At 35.6% G+C, this 23513-nt stretch overlaps 1 pseudogene; it reads left to right on the top strand.

Annotated features, from left to right (window-relative positions):
• The first annotated feature begins 2909 nt into the window (after positions 1-2909).
• On the top strand, positions 2910-6570 carry LOC138174905 (zinc finger protein 593 pseudogene; annotated as a pseudogene).
• The last annotated feature ends 16943 nt before the right edge of the window (positions 6571-23513 follow it).

Raw genomic sequence — 23513 nt, 5'->3', positions numbered from 1 at the left:
TAGATTTCATACAATTAAAACAATGTTTTTTTTTTCCATTTCTTGGAAAGCTAAAAATGTTTAAGGACATGGAGCAACTTAAATTTTCCCTCCTCCTTCCTAGGCTAGGAAATCCAAGGGCAGCTAGAAATCATAGCAGACCTGGATTCAGGGAAATATAAGTTCAAATCCATCCTCAGAGAGTTATTAGTTGTATGACTCTGGGCAAGTCATATAACTTCTACTTGATTTGGTTTACTCAGCTGTAAAATGGGGATAAGGGAGCCGCATTATGTGCCTGGCACATAATTGGAGCTATGCAAATTCTTTTTTCCCTTCCTTCCCCTAAACTCCACCTTCCATTCCATTTCTCTCATTCCATGACATGAAGCATGTGACAGACAACTAAACACATAATCAAAGACTATACAGAGTGAAGTGACTAGAGTCAAGAGAACAATCTATGCAATGAAATAATATCATAAAGGCAATCAAATTTGAAAGGCTTAACATCTCTGAAGAGTATAATGACCAACCACTATCCCAGAGAACTCATAAAGAAAATGTTATCTATCTTGTGGATAGTGGAATGAAAGATTCAGTTTAAAAAAAATTAAATGATCAATACTGAATGGGAAAACTAGATAGCTCAGTGGATAGAATGCTGGACCTAGAGTCGGTAAGACTTGAATTGAAATGCAGTCTCAGACACTTGTTAGTTGTGTGGCCCTCAGCAAGTTTTTTGCCTTAAACTACTGGAGAAGGAAATGGAAGACCATTCCTGTATCTTTTTTAAGAACATTCCATGGAGAGTATTGGAATGCTATGGCCCACAGTTTCATAAAGATTCAAGCACAACTGAAGGACTGAATAACAACAATGTGGATATTTTTCTTATGTGACTATACATGTTCATGAAATGGGTTTTGTTTTTCTGTAATTGGATATAGTGGGGTGGGAAAGGAGAAAAGAAAATTTTTTTCTGACGAATAAAAATCAATTAAAAATCAAATGCAGCTGAATTTTATTTAATCATAAATGATTAATCTTAAGTCAATTAATGAAACACCCTTCCCTGCACTTGGTGAAGAGGTAAAGGGGTGAGGTATAGATACAAAATATTGCATACATTAGGAGCCATTATAGAGAAACATTTTGTGGATGCAGTGGAACTAATTTTGGGGAATGGGTGTTTAAAAAAAATGTATGCACATTTTAATAGCAAAAATAAATTATTACAAACTTTGGCAATGATAGATGTGTGTCTGTGTTTGTGTGTGTGTGTGTGTGTGTAATGTCTTGTCAAAATAATTCACTCATTTAAAGTCTAGGGACAATATAATGACTCAAGATTCATAGTCTTATTTCCACTTCAGGTTTAGAGAGTTTATTTTGAAATAAAAGTTATGCTTTCTGTAACAATCACTCCAAGTCCTCAGTTGGGGAAAATTCTGAACACTTAGGAAGGTTTAATTATAGAGGCTAACCTCCCTACATAACTTCTATTTACATCTATTTCTGGCTAAACTTCTTGTCTCTTTGAAGTTGAGGAAAACTTAAATTTATTCACTATGTTTGGGTAATGAAATCACAGGTTATATTATCATGTCTGTAGATAGACAAGTACCAGAAGGATTTCCTGGGACTGTCTACAAAACTTCTAACCTTCCTCAATAGGCCACAGTCCAATAAAACTTTTACTCCTTAGGAATATGGTGAAATCCTAACCTGGCTCCTATTTCTGGAATGAAACTCTTGTCAATTCACATGGTAATTTATAGATGATTACTGAGGCATCCATAGCTGATATTCCTAGGCTCATCCAAACAGGTGTCTTTTCATTCCTGTTCCAGTTTTCTGCTTCTAGTTTATTTTTCCAGATAGTAAAAATGAAGCCAATTTTCTTTAATACTAAACTGATAAAGCTATGTGTTTTTGTGTTCATAAAGTAAGAATTAAAGTACATCTATAGTGATGGTTATACATTTTACATCAATCAGGTGTAGAAGTCTTATCTACCTATCTATCTATCTATCTATCTATCTATCTATCTATCTATCTAGAGAAATGTTTCATGTTATATAGAGAAAGAACTTACCTATTGATTATTTAGTAAACTTAAAATTGTTCCCATAGGTGCTTAAGGCTAATGTGTATTTTTCTTGCTACTGGTTCAATGGAGTGTCTACAAATGTAGTGGTATAATTGTTGTTTACATCTAATTTCAGTGGCTTAATTTAAATCTAAAAATAATAGCACCCAAGTTATACTAGCTTTCAAATATTTTCCCATTAAGCCAAAACTCATTCATGTTCTCATTCCAGGGGCAATTAAGTTTGAAAAGGCAATTAACCATCAAAAGTCCCTGATGGTTTAAAAAAATGTCCAGTGTACTAGCATGACTACACTAAAATAAAATACAACTTTAATTTCTTTTAGGAGAATGTGGTCTAATATTTTTGCTAAACATTTATAAATGCTTATTATTAATAGTACATTAATGTTGAAATTTATTATCTGCATATTAATAAAAGTATGCAATTATGAGGTTTTATTTATTCTCAAGTAATTTTAATGGCCCAATTATCAAGCCACATAAAATTTAAAATATATATATGTGTGCATACATAAATATATGTATATGATGAAATTCAGTGAACCAACTAACATAAATTTTAGTTGTTAGAATATTTCATATGTAAAGATTTATAGGAAAAAGTTCAAAGAAAAATAAACTTCCACTAAGTCATTCAGCATTCATTTAATACATATCTAGGACAAGAAATTGAAAACATACTGAGTCCAGGTGCTCTTTTCATGATTGTTGCTGATTGAAGGCTGTACCAGGTAGAGAAGAGGAAGACAAATTGGAGAAGTGAATAGCTGGTTAAAGAAGCTTGTGTCAAAATGAGAATTAGGATTTTCGAACTATGGTTAAACACGTAAGAATATGAAATCCCCAAGAAATTCTGAGAATATTATACACTTACCAAGACCTTATAAAATAGGAGTTAAAATAAAATTGCAAGTCGAATTTTCCAGAAACATTTTGTTTCTTGTTGCCTAGAAATGATTCTAGATTAGTGAAGAAAATGCTGCATGAAGGTGATTGGGAGATATTCTTAATTGTTGTTTTAAGAGAGGAGCCACATAGTTACAGCCTCTTTTCAGAAATAGACCCATGGAAAGAAAGAAAATAGTTTGGAAGACAGAAAAAAGATAGGTAATACAGTTTTTATCATTTCTACCTTGTCTATTTGAAATTTTGGGAAATATCCCTTTGGGTGAAATCAAATATTATTTTTTAGGCTAAGAACTCTCACGTCTACAGAGCTCATTTTGCCTATGCATTTTCTGGCATATTTCTAATTTTCATAAATTCTCTCATTTTTGTTTGTTATCAACTTTGATGAATAGGTTTAATTGCAATTTACTAGTTGTGATGGTCTTTTGTGTAACTAGTATTTGGTAGGAAAAATCCAGACTAGTAGATATTAAGCTTAGGATATGCCATTTCCTTTTAAGGAATAGCTACCAGGAAAAAAAAATGGCTTGAACCAAAAAAATGGTCTCTTGACTAGCAACATTAAGGTCATAAGGGAGATAAATATAGTTCTCATCAATTCTAGTATCTACATCCTCATTCCCATTCTCTATCTCAGAAGAAAAGAGTATGGCCAGGCTGATGACCCTTCTGCTCTTCTCCAGACAAGAATAGTTTCATCAGTCTCGGTTCAGAAATAGTAGATTGAATTCCATAAATATATTTTTTACAGGTTGCATTTTGACAATCCATTTGGATGCAATACATTACTTATGTGAGTGATACATTCTACATATTCAAGGACACTTTATTTTTTTTTAAAGCAATTGGGGTTAAGTAACTTGCTCAAGGTTACACAGCCAGTTATTATTTCTGGGTGTGGTGCTGAGTATCTGAGCCCGGATTTGATCCAGGTCATCCCGACACTGGAGCCGGTGCTCTTACTCGCTGAGCCACCTGGCCGCCCCTAAGCAATTGGGGTTAAGTAACTTGCTCAAGGTTACACAGGCCAGGTGTTTCTGGGTGGGTGCTAAGTGTCTGAGCCCGGGATTCGATCTCCAGGTCCTCTCAACACTGGAGCCGGTGCTCTCACTCGCTGTGCTACCTGGCCGCCCCAAACTATTCAATACATTCTTTTTTTTTTTTTAAAGCAATTGGAGTTAAGTAACTTGCTCAAGGTTACACGGCCAGTTATTTCTGGGTGTGGTGCTGAGTGTCTGAGCACGGGATTCGATCTCCAGGTCATCCCAACACTGGAGCCGGTGCTCTTATTCGCTGAGCCACCTGGCTGCCCCTCAAGGACACTTTAAATTAAAAAAAAAAAAAGGACTAGTCATGTAGGGAGAGAGAAAATTGTTTCTGCAGTTTTAACTGTGATCTGAAACAAGGACAGAGTATCTACCTATATGGAAATTCTGGGGAGACTGCTTCCTGCTTCTGAAACAATTGTGATAACAGGGACTTGAAAATATTTTAGATTGTGATAATGTGGCACTAGTAATTGTCCATTCTGCAAGAAAAAAAAAACAGTGAGGCAGAGCTCTGAACCAATGGCACTTTGTTAAAGGGTCCATGGTCCTCTCCATTGAAGTATATCTCAGATCTTCCTCATGATCTGAGATGCTCCCTTCTTCCAGAACCTTATTTTATAAGACATATCAGATCTGATACTTATAGGGTTACACAAAATATAGAATCTCATTTGCTGATAGATCTTGCTTCAAGGACCAAAAATGATATATCAGTCAAAAAGTATTATATCAGCAGGAGAATCTCAGGCTGGGCAAAGCATGGGACATTTATACTGGCTAAGTGGTCGGTCATAAGATACTCATGTTAACCACTCATGTTGGACAGGAGAGTGGTGCAGAGGTTCAAAATTAAGTTGGGGGACTTTCCTTATAATTTAGTCACCTTTGGTCACCATAACAAAGAAAAACAAGAATAGATGACCTCTAGGTATTTTCCTATGATTAAGCAAGTGTATTTACTATTTTTAGTTGACAGCTCTGGTGCCTCATATATAGAACTTCTATTCCCTACCCATACAGAATCACATGAAACTGACTAAAATTGTTTAGCAGAGTGTAGGGGCCCAAATGTGTCATTTATCTCAATACACATAGTCATGCAGTAATGTACAAAGTTCAGCATATCAAAGGTGAAGAAGAGGCTCTGTGGTTACCTATGGAGGCATTCAAAAACTTTTGCCAACTTCAATTTTTTGTTCTTTGCCCAGGTGTTCAGTGGAAACCCAGTGTCTCTCTAGCTGATGGCAGCCTGTAAAAGGACTGGAGTCTCCAACCTCATACTTTTGAAATGCCTGGAGGGTGCCCCACATTCCGATACATCAGAGAGTGAGTCTGCAGGCAGCTTATCACCAGTATCACAAGAAATGACCTTTGGGAGTGATCTTTTATATCTTAGCCCAGTAGTAACTGAGACAAGACATGCCACAATCATGTTGCTTTTACATATGAATTTGATAGAACCAGTGCTATGTAGGAACTGAGTTAAGTTGAACCTATTTTCTCCAGAGACTGAGTTGATATACTCCTGAGTCATTGGGTAAAATGTTTATTTTATTATTTGCAATAATTTGGAAGTAATTATCACTTTATAAAACCTTCTCAATATTAAGTGGTAAAATGAAATCAAGGGGCTTACCACTGGTCCCTAAAAATGAGAGGAAATTAGCTGATGGAGTCTCAAGCTGATGGTAGTAGAGAGAACACACACACACATGCATACACACAGACACACAAAATTATTCAGGAAAACTTCTCAGAGGCAGTTGGCATCATCCTTGAAGGATAATTCTCTGAGTAAAGGTTAAGGAGACAATATATTCCTGGCAAAGGAGCTAACTTTCACAAATGTACAGAGTTGGGTGATGGGATTTAGAATTGAAAAACAGCTAATTATCTGTTCTGATTAGAAAATGGGGTGTTTCAAGGAGAGTAGATAAAAAAATATGCAAATGTATTTTGGAAATAGACTCTGGAAAGTTTTAAATACTATCTTGAGTAGCTTGTATTCTATTCAAGTGATAATTGGGGTACAATATAAATTTTTTGAGCTGAGGAATGACAAGATATGTATCAAAAAGCTATTGTGCCAGTTGTGGGGAAAAGGTATTATTAGAAAACAGACTAGAGGGGCCCCGGCGGCCCGGAGCCTGAGACTTATCCCTCAGCTGAGTCCATGGCGCACTCTTGGGGCAGCTCCTTGGCCCACTAGCTGAAGGCCAGTGGCAGCGGCCGGACCTGGATGAGATTCAACGGGATCTGAGGCCCCAGCCGGACTCCGAGCCGGACACCGACCTGCGCAGAGGCAGCCACCACCGCTGCCTGGCCTGCACGAGATACTTCATTGAAACTTCCAGCCTGAAGAGTCATTTTGAAGTCCAAAGATCACAAAAAAAGACTGAAGCAGCTGACAATAGAACCCTGCAGTCAGGAAGAAGCAGAGCGGGCAGCCGTCATGGGCTCTTATGTGTCCCCCAAGTTGTTGGCACTGCCCACAGAGGTATCCACCGAGATATCTGACATGGAGGTGGCCAGCTAATGCTGTCCAAGGCAGAGGAAGTCACTGTTGGCTATCCATGCTGGGCTGGGCTAGCTGGACTATATCTCTCCGCTCAAACCCAGAGCAGAATCTCCTTACTCTTCCCCAATAAAGGAGCTGAGCTGCTAAAAAAAAAAAAACAGACTAGAAGTAAGGCTATAAAACATAAACCTATTTTAATGATTTAAAAGTGATGATGAAGACTTGAATTAAGGAGAAAGCCTTTAGATTAGACTTAAGGGAGGCAAAGTTGAACAATATTGAAAAAAAGAATCGATAAGATTTGGCAACTAATTGAACTATAGTTAGAGAAATATATATATATATATTATATGTACACATAATATATATATATATATATATCATATATATATATATTTATAAATACATATTCTCCCTGATTGAGACACACTAGGCTGATTTTTTTTTAGATAGACTATGGATATCATAGAGTAGGCCCTATAGTTTTCTGATCATATGCACATAATCCATGACATTATCAAACTACATCACTTGGAGAATCACTCCATTGAAAGAGGAAAACAGGGGGGCAGAGTAAAAACACGACCTCTGAGCAGCTCCAGCTTCCACCTTCTCCAATCAATGTAAAAAGGGGACTTGAACAAATTTTGGAGCTGCAGAACACACAAAATGACACAGAGAAGGTAACCTCCTGCTGAGGACAGCCCAGCAGGCCGGCAGGAATTGGCCAGCTTAGAGCCCATCCCCAAGCTGAGGCTTTAGCCCCAGGGCAGGCCTGACCAGGCACCCACCAGAGGGACTCCAGATCAGCAGCAGCTGTGGCCGTTTCCAGAATTATCAACACATAGATGCGAAGGACAAAGTGAGAGGTCAGTGCAATATGAACTTTGGGCCCCAGTAAGTGGGAGTGTATGGCTTTTTCCCCCAGGGCAAGAAGCCACTGAAACACCAGCACAGCCAGCCAGTGCCATGTGGAGGCTTCAGCTCCTGGCCTGCAGAGTGTAAGGGGACCAAGCACCAGTCTGAGGGGGTAATAGCTCTTGCTTTAACCTTCTTGGATCTGGATTGCACTCTAGGGTGGAGGACCTGGGGTGGATGACCAGCTTGCCAGAGCATGTAGAGGCCTCAGAGAGGGCACCCATCTAATACCTCTGGCAGCTGAGAAAACCCCAGTGTTTGGGACAAAAGCTCCCCTGTCTGGTGGCAGAGCCCTACTGTGGCAAGAAGCCCAGGGGTCAAGTGACTGAGGGGGACATAACCAGGCAAAGGAAGAAAAGCATACAGAAGATTCCAACTTTAGACTCCAATTTTGGGGACAAAAAGGAGCAAAGCATGGAACAGAAGGAAGACAGTGAAGTCAGAACTCCTACACCAAAAGCTTCAAAGAAAAATATGAGCTGGTTACAGGCCATAGAGGACTTTAAGAAGCGGGTAAGAGTAGTGGAGAAAAAATTGAAAAGATTAAGGAGAGAATATTACAAGCAGCCAGGAAGAAACAATTTGAATATTGTGGAAACACAATCAGGATAACCCAGGATCTGTCAGCTTTTACATTGAGGGATCGAAGGGCTTGGAATATGATATTCCAGAGGGCAAAGGAGCTGGGATTAAAACCAATAATCGCCTACCCAGCAAAACTGAGTATCATGTTTTAGGGGAAAATATGGTTATTCAGTGGAATAGAGGACTTTCAAGCATTCTTGATGAAAAAACCATAGTTGAATAGAAATTTTGACATTCAGAAACAAGAAGCAAGCAAAGAATGAGAAGGTAAACAGAGAAAAGAAATCATAAGGAACTTATAAAATTTGAACTATTAACATTCCTACATGGAAAAACAATAATTGTTACTTATAAAACTTTTCTCAATATGAAAATAGTTGAAGGGAACATATATATGAGGGTATATGGGCATATGAATACATATGTGAATGTGTGTATATATGTTTACAGGTATACATAGATAGAGGGCACAGGACCAATATAACAGGAAGGGATGATATTTAAAAGATGAAATTATGAAGTGAGAGAGGAATATAATGAGAAGAGAGGGGGAGAGACAGAATGGGGTAAATTATTTCATATAGAAGAGGCAAGGGAAAATGGTTACAATGGAGGGGAAGAATAGGAAGGAAAAAGGGAATGGGTTTACCCATTCCCATTGAATTAGTCTTGGGGAGGGAATGAAATACACACTAAATAGGGTATCTCAACATACAGGAGAGTAGGGGGGAAGGGGATGAGAGGGGGGATGATGGAAGGGAGGGCAGGCTGGGAGGCAGGGAATTTGGAAGCACCCACTTTTGAAAAGGGATGGGATCAAAGTAGAGAAGAGAACAAGGGAGAGTTGGGATAGGAGGGAGGGAATTATAGTCAGTCTTTTACAATATATCTACTATGTTATTGTTTTGTATTAGCCAGCCATGTACAACCTATACTGAACTGCTTATCTTCCCAGTAAGGGTGGGTGACAAGGAAGGAAGTGAAGGAATCTAGAATTCAAAGATTTTTTTTTTGTTTTTTTTTTTCTATTATTCGTACTATTTTACATGTAATTGGGAAATAAGATATACAAGCACTGGGGCATAGAGATCCACCATGCCCTACTGGAAAAGTCAAAAGGGGTATGGGAGAAAATATGGGAAAGAGCAGTTTGAAAGAGAGTATATCCTGTGGGACTGCTATTTTGGGGTGGTGGGTAGGGGAAAAATAGGGAGAAAATATGTAACTGCAAATCTGGTGGAAATGAATGATGTAAATCAGAAAAAAAATTAAAATTAAAAAAATGAAGAGAAAAAGTATAAAAAAAAGAAAGAGGAAAACATCTTCTCTCAAGGTGAAAAACACATTTTATACGCCTTGTATCATAGTGAGAAGGGTCTTTTTTTTTTAAGGACAGAAAATTTCCATATGAAAGAGCCTTGTGCAACACCATCACAATTGAGAGAAATGTGACTTACTGAGTCAGGGACACTTGTTACCTTGGATAGAATTATATTTTAAAATGAAGGATTATATTTTTAAATCCTATTAATGTTTTTGAAAACTTTATTCAGCTCAACCAAAAATATCACAGAATTTTAGAACTGAAAGTTCCTTATAAATCATCTAATCCAACATTCTCATTTTATCAGTGTACTTACTGTTGAAACTTATTATAAAGCATTTATATGTCTCCCCAGTCTCTAAAAGGGTAGGGTACCCAGAGTCTAATAGGACCTTGAGAAATCAACATAAAAATTATATGAAAAAGTAATAACTATTTGTAGGCTTTTGTATTTTATAGGACACATGTAAAAGGTGTTATCAGAGATCTCAGAAAGCTCAAAAGCTACCATTATTAATAGCTGATAAAAAAGCCTTATACCTTCTACATATTCAAATGTATTACATCCTCATGTCACTCTCATTTTGGGAGACAATTGTAAACAAACGAGTATCAAAGAATGGGATAATAGAAAATGTTGATAGCTTCCTTATTTTTCCCCTCTTTCATAGATGTGACTATCACTCAAGTAGTCATTCTCCTGGGGGCACAGGGGAAAAGTGAAAGAAATCATAGTATCAAAGAATTTTTACTTCTTACTCATGATAGATAGATAGATAGATAGATAGATAGATAGATAGATAGATAGACAGACAGACAGATAGATATAGTGAAGGAAATCATAGGATCAAAGAATTTTTACTTCTAACTCATTATACATATGTATATGTGTGTGTGTGTGTGCGTGTGTGTATATGGTCCCTAAACTTGTATATGTGTGTTTTAAAAAATAATATAATTATATTTCAACATGAATTATCCATTATAAATTCTATTCTATGCATTTAAAAATATTATTCTGAGAAAGAATCTAAAGATATGAAGTCAAGATGGTACAATAGAGGTAGCAACCCAACTGAACTCTCATATTCCTCTCTTAGAAACTTTAAAATAATGCCACAAATCAAATTCTGGAGCAGCAGAGAAACAAAAGGTTGGAGTAAGAATTTTTTCCAGCCTAAGAAACCTTAATAGGTCAGTAAGAAAGATCTATGACAGCAGGGTGGGGACCAGTCCACCATGGAGAAGGATTCAACAATGGCAGCTTTGGGAGCTCTCAACCAGAGGTGGTAAGGAGGTTAAAAGAGATTACAGAAACCCTATCCTGTCACTGGGTGCAGGATCTGGTGATATTAGGCATCTATAATGCCTATTCATAGTTTTGGATTGCAGTTCTGGGTCATAGTTCTAGTACAAAGAAGAGTACTTGTAATTAGTCAGAAGGGAACAGAGACCCTGGTTCCAGTTTCAAGGCAAAGACGAATGTTAGCACTTGTGGCTACAGGGAACACTGACCCTTCCAGTGTAAAGACCAGGGCACAAATTATGAGAAGAGGGACTATACGTATTCCAGGATCACAAAATCCTGGAGGCCCTGAGAACTTTTTGAACCCCATGTATCCTGAAGCTTGAAACTATACCTCTGCAGCCCCAGAACTCAACTTTAACAATAAAATACAAAATCAATAAATAGGCTGGAAAAATAAGCAAGCAACAAAAAAATGCACTTGACCATAAAAAGTTGCTATAGTGTCAGTAAAACCAAGACAGAAACTTCAAAAAAGAAACCATATGAAAATAGCTACAGGCAAAGCCTCAAAGAAAAAAAAATAATTAGACCAATGCCAAAGAAGAATTCCTAGAAAAGCTAAAGAAAAAGATAAGAATGGCAGAGAAAAAATGTGAAAAGAAATGAGAGTTATGCAAAAAATTTATTAAATGAAAATTAACAGCTTGGTAAAAGAGATATAAAAAATACTGAATAAAACAGGACCACAAACATTGGTTTAATGGTAAAAGAAGCACAAAATTTTACTGAAGGGAAAAAAAAACTCCTTTCAAAGCAGGATAGGCCAAGTGGAAAAAAGGAGTATAAAAGTCATTTTATAAAGAACTCCTTACAAAGCAAAATTTGCCAAATGAGAATAAAAGAGTTACAACAGCTCACCAAAGAAAGCAATGCCTTAAAAATTGAAGTTTTCCAAGTGAAATCTAATAACTCCATGATACATTAACAAACAATATAATAAATTCAAAAGAATGAAAAAAAGAAAATATGAAATATTTCATTAGAAAAACAATTCACCTAAAAATAGCTCTAGGAGAGTTAACTTGAATTATTAGATTACCTTAAAAAGAGAGACAGAGACAGACAGAAAGAGACAGCGACAGAAACAGAGATGTAGAGATGGAGGCAGAGCGAGAGAGAGAGCGAGAGAGAGAGAGAGAGAGAGAGAGAGAGAGAGAGAGAGAGAGAGAGAGAGAAAGAGAGAGAGAATATTTTTAGGAAATTAGAAAGGAAAATTGCCTCTACATTTTAGCTATAGAGCATCAAATAGAAACTGAAAGAATCCACCAATCACTTCCTGAAAGAGATCTCAAAAGGAAAACTTTTAGGAATAGTGTAGCCAAATTCCAGAACTCCCAAGGCAAAGAAAAAATACTTGAAGTGGCCAAAAAGAAACAATTCAAATATCATGGTGCCACAGTCAAGATCATACAAGATTTAGTGGCTCCTGTGTTAAAGGAGTGGAGGAGTACAACTAAGAATCAGCTACCCTGAAAAATCAAGTGTAATCCTATAGGGAGAATAATGGATATTTAATGAAAAAAGATTTTCAAGTATTCCTGATGAAAAGAACAGAGCTGAATAGAAAATATGACATTTAAAAAATAGACTCAAGAGAAGCATGAAAAGAAAAACATGACAGTAAGCATAAGGGTCTCAATAAAATTAAACTCTTTACACTTCTATATGGGAAGATGCAGCTACAAATTTATAAGAACTTTATTATTATTAGGGCAGTTAAAAGGAGTTTACAAAGGCAGAGGGCATGAGTGTCAGGTGATTAAGTTGGAGTGCTCTCGAAAAAATAATGGGGTAAGAAAGAGGGATGCACTGAAATAAGGGGAAAGGGAGAGGTAAAATGGGGAAATTTTCTCACATTAAAGTAGCATTCGAAGAAGAACTTTAATAATGAAGGTGAAAAGGTGTTGGGAGGCATTGCTTAATTCTCACTCTCATTGGGAGTGGTTTAAAGGGGGAAATGTGTGTGTGAGCATGTGTGGTGTGTATACATCTACATATATTTCCATATACACACATACAGGCATGAATATATACATATATAGATGCACATATAAAGACAGATACATATATACACACATACAGAGAAAAAGAGAAACAAAAAAAAGAAAATTAGTTATAGAAATGTATCTTACTCAACAGAGAAGTTGGAGCAGAAGGGGATAGGAGAAAGTGGGGTACGATAAAAGGAAGGGATGATTAAGGGAATCAGGAGTCAGAAGCAAAACAGACTTTTGAGGAAGGACATGGTAAAAAAAAGAGAGAGAAAAAAGAATAAACAGAAGCAAATAGGATGGAGGGAAATACATACTTAATAATCAGAATGTGAATGTGAATAGCATTAACACATAAAATAGAAGCAGATAGAAGAATGAATTAGAAACCAGAATTTAACAATATACTGTTTGCAAAAGACATATTTCAATGAGAAACACACACACACACACACACATATACAAACACACACCCAGTAAAAATAATCTGTGAAAGCATAATTTATTGTACTTTGGTTAAAGCAAAAAACTAATCATGAACTTAGAAAAAGCAAAAATTGATCTAATTAAAAGAGCTAATCAGGGAAATTATACTTTGTTGAAATGTACCATAGATAATTAAGCAATATCAAAAAAAAATTTACAATAAGTTTCTCAGATAAAGGTCTCATTTCTCTTGTATGCAGGGAACTGAGTCAAATTTATTTAAAAAATAAAAGAGCCATTCCCCAATTAATAAATGGTCAAAGAATATGAGCAAGTAATTTTTAGAAGAAGAAATCAAAGGTCAAGATTCATATGAAAAAATGTTTTGAATCCCCATTGGTTAGAGCAATGCAAATTAAAACACCTTCGAGGTACTAACACATACCTATAAGAAATTATAAATACTAGAGGCATTGTGGAAAAATTGATATGCTAATGAATTTTAGTGGAGGTGTAAGCAGACCAACTATTCTGGAGAATAATGTGTAACTATGTGCAAAGGACTCTAAAACTGTGTGTACCCTTTGACCCAACAATACCATTACTGAGTCAGTATCCCAAGATGAAACAAAAGTGAAAGGGATGTATATATTTATACATTTACAATTCTTTATATTTATTTGTAGTTATTTTTGTTGTGCCAAAGAATTAGAAATGGATGGGATGCCCATCAATTGGTGCAGGGCTGAACAAGTTCTTTCATATGATTGTGATGGAACCCTCCTGTGGTAAATGAAATGATCAGGGAAATTGTTTCACCAAAAAAGAAGAGCAAGACTTTCATAAATGGATGCAAAGGGAAATGAGTAGAACCAGGGGATCATTGTACACAGTACAAACAGTAATGTAATGATGATTGACTCTGAAAAAACAGCTACATTGATCAATACAATAATCAAATCAATACAATACTTAAGAATAAGTCATGATGAAAATTTAGATCTACCTCCACGGACAGAACTGAAGAATTCTGAGAGCAAATTGAAGTATAATTTTCTCACCGTATTATTTGTTTTTCTATTTGCTACATGGATAATATGGAAATATGTCTTCATGACTTCACATGCAAAATGAATGTTCTAATACTTGCCTTCTCGGGATGTGGAGAAGGGGTTGAAGGAGGGAGAATATTCGGGACTGTAAATTTTTTGTGTTAATTAAAAAAAAAATATGTTCCTCAAAAATAATTATTATTTCATCCTCTTCCCCAAAAAAGATCCATAAGTTCTAAGAGATTGCCAAAGGGTTCCATTATGCACACAAAACAAGTTAGGAAGCCTGGTCCTCCATGTTGTCACATGCTCAAGGCTAAAGAGACAGGATTTATATTGAGGTATCCACATGCCAAATCCAGTGGCAGATATATTTTGTTGTTATTGCTGTTGTTGTAATTGAGCTATTAATGATTTATGAAATTATGGTGTGGAGAATCATTCTATGGTACAAAAACAGAAAGGGATGTTTTAAGGGAAACTTAGGGACCTGACTATTTGCCTTAACTTTTTAATACCCCAAAAAAAGAAGGAGATATAGACAAAGACGATTCATAACTATGTACCTATTCCGTAAACACTGAAAAGGTCTCCTTTTTTATTTTTATTTTTGAAGTATGCTTAGTATCACAGAAAATGAAGGAAGAGTTCCCATTACTCCTTTCTAACATATCCAAGGTACAAAGTCTGAGCTTATCATCAACCAGGAGGAAAGGAACATATTCTGTCAAATGAAAAGCTATTTTTCCTTTGTATAGTTCATACATTCTATCCTACAGTAAATTTATATTTCCAAAATCACATGAAATTCCTATAAGACTATTCAAGGCATTTTTATAGAACAAGCTATTGCAATGTCAAATGTGGTATTAATTTTAATATTTAATTCAAAACAAATCTCTGTTTTTGAATGGTTATTCAGGCACCCTGCCCTGATGCTGAATTTATAGCTTACTGGAAAAGTTGGGGCTGATGGATGAGCTACCGAAATCAGATACCCTGCATCACCCCTTGTGGTAGAATTGTTTCGTAGTGACCCAGGGAAAAGTAGGGATTGTGTATATTTAAATATGTATTTTATTAAAATATGTCTATTAATAAGAACTCTAGGAGGAGGCAAGACACAATGCTGACAAACAAAATATTTAGTATCAGTGTTGACTAGAAAATAAGAGAAAGAAGGTTAAAGCTTAACTCAAAATACATGTAATACATACATACATATATGTGTGTGTGTATGCCCCTGCAGTGAAATAGATCTAGTTTTTACAATCCATACAAAAGAGAAAATATATAAGTTGAAGTTTCCATTTGATTCCTTTTTTTAAATCTCAGAAAAAAATTGACCTACATGAGTTACCAGATAAGTTGAACTAAAGCTAGTTCCTTGAAACCTAATAGCTTTTCTTGAGCTTTCTGTAAATCTAGTATCATTTTATTAGAGATTGTTAGATTTTTTTTGGATGCTGTTTTAGAAAGGTTTGAGGTTACATTTCTATTGATAAGCTTTGTGGAATCAGCATTTTTTTTTCACAGACATTTCAGAACTGGAGGCTCCCATCACGGTAGGACAAGAGCAGCCAGTATTCTTATCAGAGTCCATTGGCTATAATTCGGTCACACAGAACCAAAAAGCAGTCTCGTATTTTAATGGATGATATATAATAACTGAGAATGACACTGAGAAAGGCTGCTATAGCATGTGTCCTATCAGCAATATAGTAAAATTAACATGACTCAGAAACAAGAAACCTGTACTGAGCCATGGATCTGCCATTCACTAAATGAAATTGAGAAAGTCTCTCTCTTAGACTGAGTTTCTCCTTTGGTAAAATTGGTAGCAAAAGTGTTCTATTTGCCTCCCAAGTGCTTTATAACCATGCAGTATTATATAAATAAAAAAATAGATGTTATTTTGATGTTACTTAATTTGCCATTTCTTCAATATTATATTACATTCCTATTACATTTTCTCCAAGGACTATGCTATAGATATGTAAAGTTGGATTCTTTATAAATATATTTGATTGATTCATTTATTTAGTTCAGAAGCATATAGCCCTTTTCACATTTCCCTCATTAAGGAAGTCACAGATGATGCCCATAAAGAAATGTTTGATTAATTGAAACTATGCTACCCCTCCCCCCCCCCCCCCCCCCCCCCCCCTTTATAACTCATATCTCATTCAGGTCAAATAAAATATAAAAAGTTGTGTTATTCTGATGTCAGAAATATTAGACCCAGAGAAGAGCTCTGAAAAATCAGTCCCATGGCCATTCTTTTTTTTTTTTAAGCAATTGAGGTTAAGTAACTTGCTCAAGGTTACACAGCCAGTTATTTTTGTGGGTGCAGAGTATCTGAGGCCAGAACTGATCCCAGGTCTCCTGACTCTTAAATAAATGTTTTGGAGGTAAACAAAAGCTATTTCCAGTGAACTTTTGGATTGTAGTTTAAATTGTAATGCTTTTATTCAACAATAAAATCAATTGTTTTATTCAGAAGGAAATTATATATTTAGTAGATAATTATGTCTTCTATCTCCTGTTGGAATTCTATGCTGTATCTACATGGTATAGGGAATAGAGTGCTGATCCTTGGGTCAGTAAGACTAATTCAGTCTCAGATTCTTTTTTTTTTCCTTTTTTTTTTTAAAGCAATCAGGGTTAAGTAACTTGCTCAAGGTTACACGGCCAGTTATTTCTGGGTGTGGTGTTAAGTATCTGAACCCGGATTCTATCCCCAGGTCATCCCGACACTGGAGCCAGTGCTCTTACTTGCTGAGCCATCTGGCCACCCTTTAGTCTCAGATTCTTAGAAGTGGAAAAACCTAACTTACCTTGTAAAGTCTTCCCACTGGTCCTAGTTGTTATCTCCAGAATAGAATAAAACCCTCGATTCTATACATGACAGCCTTTCAATTATCTAAAGGCAGCTACCAAGCAACTAGCACATTACTTTAATCTTTTTTGAAAAGTTTTATTTTTAATAAAACAATCATTTCTATAATGTAGTGCCATAAAAAAGATTATTGCACATGAAACTGCTAATCTACTATGTACAACTTGCTAGTCCTTTCAAATATGCAAAAAAAAATGTATAGAAATTTCTTTTTTTTCTTCACTCCCCATTCCCCTAGAGATGCATAAATTAGAAACAAATACAGAGAGAGAGAGGGAGAGAGAGAAAGAGAGAGAGAGAGAGAGAGAGAGAGAGAGAGAGAGAGAGAGAGAGAGAGAGAATATATGTAAAATTATTCTATACATTACTTATATTTATCAGCTTTCTCTGGATAGAGATAGCTTTTTTCTTTTTTAGTTCCTTTACAGTTAATGTGGTATAAGGTTAATAGGAATATTAGATCTTCCCCAGCCATTAATAGTTCTTTTTAAATTTTTTTTTGGAAGGCAATTAGAGTTAAGTGACTTGCCCAATGTCACACGGCTACTTTTTGTGTTAAGTGTCTGAGGCTGGATTTGAACTCAGGTCTTCCTGACTCTACGGCTGGTGCTCTCTTCACTGTGCCACCTAGCCCCCCACATTAATAGTTCTTACATGGAGCCCTAACACAGGGATCCCCACACCTTTCTTATTATATGCTGATTTACAAGCTTCTAACAAGTAAGGGAACCAAGTGGCAAGTCTTTGAATGGAAATCATATATATATATATATATATATATATATATATATATATATCATATTGCTTGGGGGGAGGAGAAACGAGGAGAGAGGGAGAGAGAGGGAGAGAGAGAGAGAGAGGAAGGGAGGGAGGGAGAGAGAATACAGTATTCTCTTGGTTCTGCTCATCTTGCTCTTCATCATTTTGTGCAAAGCTTTCCATGTTTTTCCAAAATCTGTGAGTTCATCATTTCTTTTAGCACAGTAGAATTCCATCACAAACATAAACCCCAACTTGTTCAACAATCCCCCAATTGATAGGCATTTCTCCAATTTCCAGTTCTTTGCCACCCACCACAAAGAGAGCTGGTATAAATGTTTCAGAACATATAGGTTTACCTTTTTCTCTATTTTTGGAAATAGACTAAGTATTGGTAAAGCACATTTGTTAAAATATAAACAAATTTTCCATGAGTCTTTTCTTCTGCAAGCTGAAGAGCTCACATTACTTAAACTACTTACTTTATAACATGATTTCTAGATTTACCTTTTTTAGGCTTCTGAACACATAGCAATCAGCATTCTTTCTGCTTATTTACCTCTGCATTCACTGGAGTCTGTCAATAACCCTTGTAAAATAATACACAGAAATAAATGCAACAGCTCAAATGTGTTTAAGGTATCTGAGTACAGTGAGATTGTGACTTTCCCCTTTTTGTGCCATAAGAATATATAAGGTGTTTTTTGTTTTGTTTTCTTTTTAGCAGTCACATAAAATATAGGCTCATCTTAAGCTTGTGATCTGTTGACCAAACAAATCTCTTTCCACCAAGACTTCTGACAAGGCTGGGCTTCCTCTTTCTGCACTTAGAGATTTTTTTAAGCACATATAGATTTTTACAACTATCCCTTCCATATTTCAGTTTGTTGCTTTTGGCCCAGGATTGTACCCTTTAAAGACTTTATCTTAATCTTTATCTTCTTATTTATAATATTAGCAATCTTTCCCAGAGTTCTGTCTTCTGAAAATCTGATAAAAACAAGTTCTATGCTTAGTTTCCTAGTAGCTCTCTTTACTCTTTAATAAATGCTAAGGGTGCTGATATCCAAAGTGGTATTACTCCTCCAAAAATATTTAATTACTACTCCATAAATATTTAGCAAATAGCAGACAGATGGATGATACACAGTGCCCTGCCAATGAAGGACACACTTCACTGAACTTATTTAAACTGTTCAGAAAATGTGATTAATCTATGGAGGTTTTGAAGTTCATCTGACCTTTTCAAACTTAAAGGTGCTAATTTAGTGCCCTGTTGCTTATAATGTTAAAATGCTCCTTCACTTCTACTAATTAGGCCCTTTGAAATTTTTGATTCAGAGAAAAGCATTCGTTTTCCTACCTCACAGTCTTCAGGCTAAATACTTCTTGATTCAATAAAGCTTTAAAGTTACATGGCTTCAGGCCATTCTGTCAAGTGAGATTCCCAGCATAGTCTGTTCAGCAAAGCAGAAAGGGGATCTTCAATGAAAGGTGTTAAGACTAAACCTCTGGGGACTTGGAGGGGAAAAACATATGAAATAAATTTATGTATGTGTGAGTATAAAAGAATATGTGTGTATAAACTTATATATCTATGAAATGGGATTCTATAGAAAACTCCATGAAGTTTGAAGAGTGTAAGGAATGACCCAAAGTAAATGTACAGAATTCCAACAAATGCTTTTCTCTTTCACTTGCAACGTCTATTCTCAATGTAAAATTTAGAAACTATTGCTTCAAGTTCTTTGCCTTCATTAAAGCATGATTTGATGATCTCTTCATCAAATCATTTAACAAAGCATCTTCAATTGAGATATATTGCTAATTATAAAGATTTGACAGAACAAATAATCTTCAAGAGATTGTGCAGTATATTCACAAAACAAATAGCTAAAATACGTGTAGGGATTAAAGTGTATTCTGAATAATTAGACATTTGGAGACAAATTTAATCTAATATATATAACCATTAGGTTGTGCACAATTGGTACATTATAATGTTGGATAATCTTCTATCTGAGGGAGGCACATCTCAAATGATAATTGGTACAAAGTTGTCCTGGATGGCAGGTTTAGAAAGTTGCTTAGTGATTTAATGCCTTCATCAGTCACATCGTGAAAATTAGCAGAGGCAAAACTTAAACATAGGTCACTCTGGTTTTGAACGAAGCTCTATACGCACTACATAACTACAACTAGGATTGACCTTGTCAATTAATAGGTATCCAATCTCTCTACATGTTTTCACAAATTGACTTTTGTCTATATTTGCCAATAATCCAAAGTGAATATATTCATCTTGTAGGAGGACCTTCACTTCTTCCATGTTGAAGGATTCAATTTATTATTTAACTAATTTTTCTCTTGTCTCTTATTTTTTCTTCTCTCTGAGTGATTCACTTCCTCTTATTGTCATTTGTATCTACAAAAATTATTTGCATATTTTATATTACATAACTTGAAAACAAGTTATGTTATATTCAGGTTATATCTATGTGTTTTCCTTTGCTGTCTGAGTTATTTTAAGGTTAATTTTTCAATGTTTCAAAATCACATATAATTTTGAATAATAGTGTTCAAAGACTTTGTACTTTTATCTAAGAACAGTTCCCAAATATGATCCAGTTAATTCTATTATTTCCACCAAATTATGGGTCCAGCTAATTATTCATTGTAATTCCTTGTCCAATATACACTGTGTGATTCTAAAATAATTTGATTGACTGCCACTCTAAGAACATGTTATTGTCTGAACATCATGCATTTTTTAAACAATGGATAGATTCACCTTTTTCACATGATTGAATATAACTTTGCTAAAGCTCTGCTAAAGCTTTCTGCTTCACATTAATATCAAGGCAGGAAATAAAACATATATTGAAACATTTGGGGTAGAAGGGAATCATATGTTATTTAGTCAAAATTTCAGGCAAATTTAATATGTACTTTCCTTTTAAAGTCTTTTTTTCACAATAAAGCAGATTTTCCTTTTGTAAAGAAGGAAAGTAGATTAGTTTTGTGGACCCTTCCAGCTCCCAATACTGATTTTATTTTTCATTCAATGATTCATAAATAGCATTGTGCATTGGTAGAATGCATAGCAATGAGAGACGTAAACTAACACAAATCATCAACACAGTCCCAGGACCTCTGAAACCCTCCTCTAGGTTTCTAACCCAAGCCTTCCCCCTACTTTTGTGATTCATTTTATTTTTCTGGATTAAAAATATAGCTTTTCCTCTAAATAGCTATGTAAATATGGAAAAAAATCACTTGACCCCTTACCTATAAAATGATAGTTGAACTAAATGATCTTCAAAGTCTGTTTTACCTATAATTCTATATGATTCATAAATAAATAGAATGATAAATGATTGGAGTAGAAGAAATCTTAGTAATCACCTGCTCCAATATTTTCATTTTACATGCGACTAAAATCCAAAGAGGAAGGGATTTTTCCCAAGTTCACTTAATAGAAGAGGTGGAACTTGAAAAAAAAAAGTCTCCCAAATACCAGTGAAGTTTTCATGATTCTATACCATGATGTCTTCTCATATGTGATTTCTAAAAGTCACATAAAACCCAGCTCCAAATACAACAAACATCTCAAAATATTATAGTAACCTCAACACATTCTGCTGTGCTATTCCAGTTAGCTGTAGAAAATAAAATAGTTACTAGATTAAAGATGTATATTTGAATAAATCAGGGATCTGTCACTAATGACATATTAAAGAATTTTTAAATGAAATAGAGATATATTTGATCTCTTGAACACTGAAGCTAGTGGAATTACACTTCTAGGAGAAGACATCAATTTGAAAAGAATTGAGATAATATTGTAATATGTAACAAACGCTATATTTTCCATGTATGTATATATTTCCTCAAGCCCTTTATATTTTATACATATATAATTTTATACAACATACTAACATAATGTAATGGCAAGCAAAGAAGTACTTAGCACCTTGTTTCTGTTATTTATTTAGCACCTTGTTTCAGTTCAAGTCTTTGAGCCTTGCCCTAATGATTTTAACAAGTCTTTGTTAAGAAACAGAACCTGTGAATTCCACAGTGGGAGGGGGCTGATGCAACAGAAAGGGGTGGAACAGGGAGCTACTAATGACCACATAAAAATAGAAGCACAAGCTGGGATAGAGCAGAACTGAGAAGGGGAATGGTTATGGAGGCCAGGCACTTTGTCTGTTATGTCTGTGTTGATTTTTGTTTGTGATGTTCGTACAGAAGCCCTGGGACCTTATTGAAAGCCCTGAAAGATGATTTTCTTGTTTTCTGTTTACAAAAGTCCTAGAGGAGGGTTTCAGAGGTCCTGGGACTGTGTTGATGATTTGTGTTGAGTTCTCAGACCTTGTTGGTGGGTCTGTGTTGATTGCCCAGGCAGATAGTGAATTGATGATGGTGCCAATAATCTACGTGATTGTTATTGTGGCTCTGTTAAGTTTTGTCTTCCCAGAAACAGAAACTGTGAAGGACTTCATGTCGACTGGACACTGTGGGCTTTGATATGGAACAGGAGATAGATGAGGAGCTGAGAGCTGCCTGTCTGTGAATCTAGGTGACAGTTGGGTAGATCCAGGGAGCTGGACCTATGGAAGAAGAACCATAGTATTCAGGAGCCAGCCTCAAGCCAAGATTAAAAGATCTCTCCTTGGATACTTAGTGCTGATTGAAAAGTTCATGATTTGCTGTGATCTAGGGGTGAGATAATTTAAGGATGATTGAGTTAAGGATGATTGGAAACTAATCTCCAATCAAGAAGAAAAAAGACTTTTTGACTGAGAGATTAAGACAATGAAACCTAGGAATGGGAAAACATTGACCTTTGTACTTTTCGTCACTTAAGGGGGATTGCTCTTTAAGGATTGTAGAATTAAGGACTTACTGAACGATATCTTTTGTTTAAAACTATGTGGCCACTTTAGTGATAAATTATGTTTTATCATTGTGAATGCTGTATTTTGTTTTCTGTGAATATTTTGCTTTGGCTTATTGCTGAATAAATAGGGAGTTCACTATACTATGTGATCAGAGCCTTAGAGCTATTCACAGCAGCAGTCCTCTGGAGAACTACTCATGCTTAGCTTTACATATAATATAGCACTATAATACAACACATGTAAATGCATGTGTGCATCTGTACATTTATGCAAATATGTGTATATACAAATCTTCCTACCTGTATCTGTGAAATACACACACACATATATATGTATATATATATATGTATACACACACATGTAAGCGTATTTATGTAAAAATTTGTGTGGCTGTGTAGCCTCAATGATGGGCCATTTGATTGTTGCCTGAGATCCAGATAAGGTAATTTCAGAGAACTTCATTATCAGAAGACTGGCAACTCTCTTACAAGCACTTTTTACAGTAACTCACAAAAACTTTCTACTATAGCATAAACAGTTATGATTAGATCATCTGAAGAAAAAAATATAACACCGGGGTGGGGAAGGAGGGGGAGTTGGCAAAATAAATAGAGAATCAGCCCTGGAGTCTGGAGGACCTCAGTTCAAATCTGGCTTCAGACACTTAACACAAAACTAGTCATGTGTTCTTGGGAAAGTCATTTAACCCCAATTGCCCTACCTTCCCCCCTCCAAAAAAAAAACCAGAAAAAAATTAACACCAATAAGCTCATAG

Source organism: Petaurus breviceps, unplaced genomic scaffold, assembly GCF_028583685.1.
Source record: "Petaurus breviceps papuanus isolate PSGF00001 unplaced genomic scaffold, PetGlider_PUasm1.0 76, whole genome shotgun sequence".
NCBI classification, from domain to species: Eukaryota; Metazoa; Chordata; class Mammalia; order Diprotodontia; family Petauridae; genus Petaurus; species Petaurus breviceps.
Note: the sequence above shows the minus strand (reverse complement) of the source record. Positions and strands in the feature narration are given on the sequence as shown.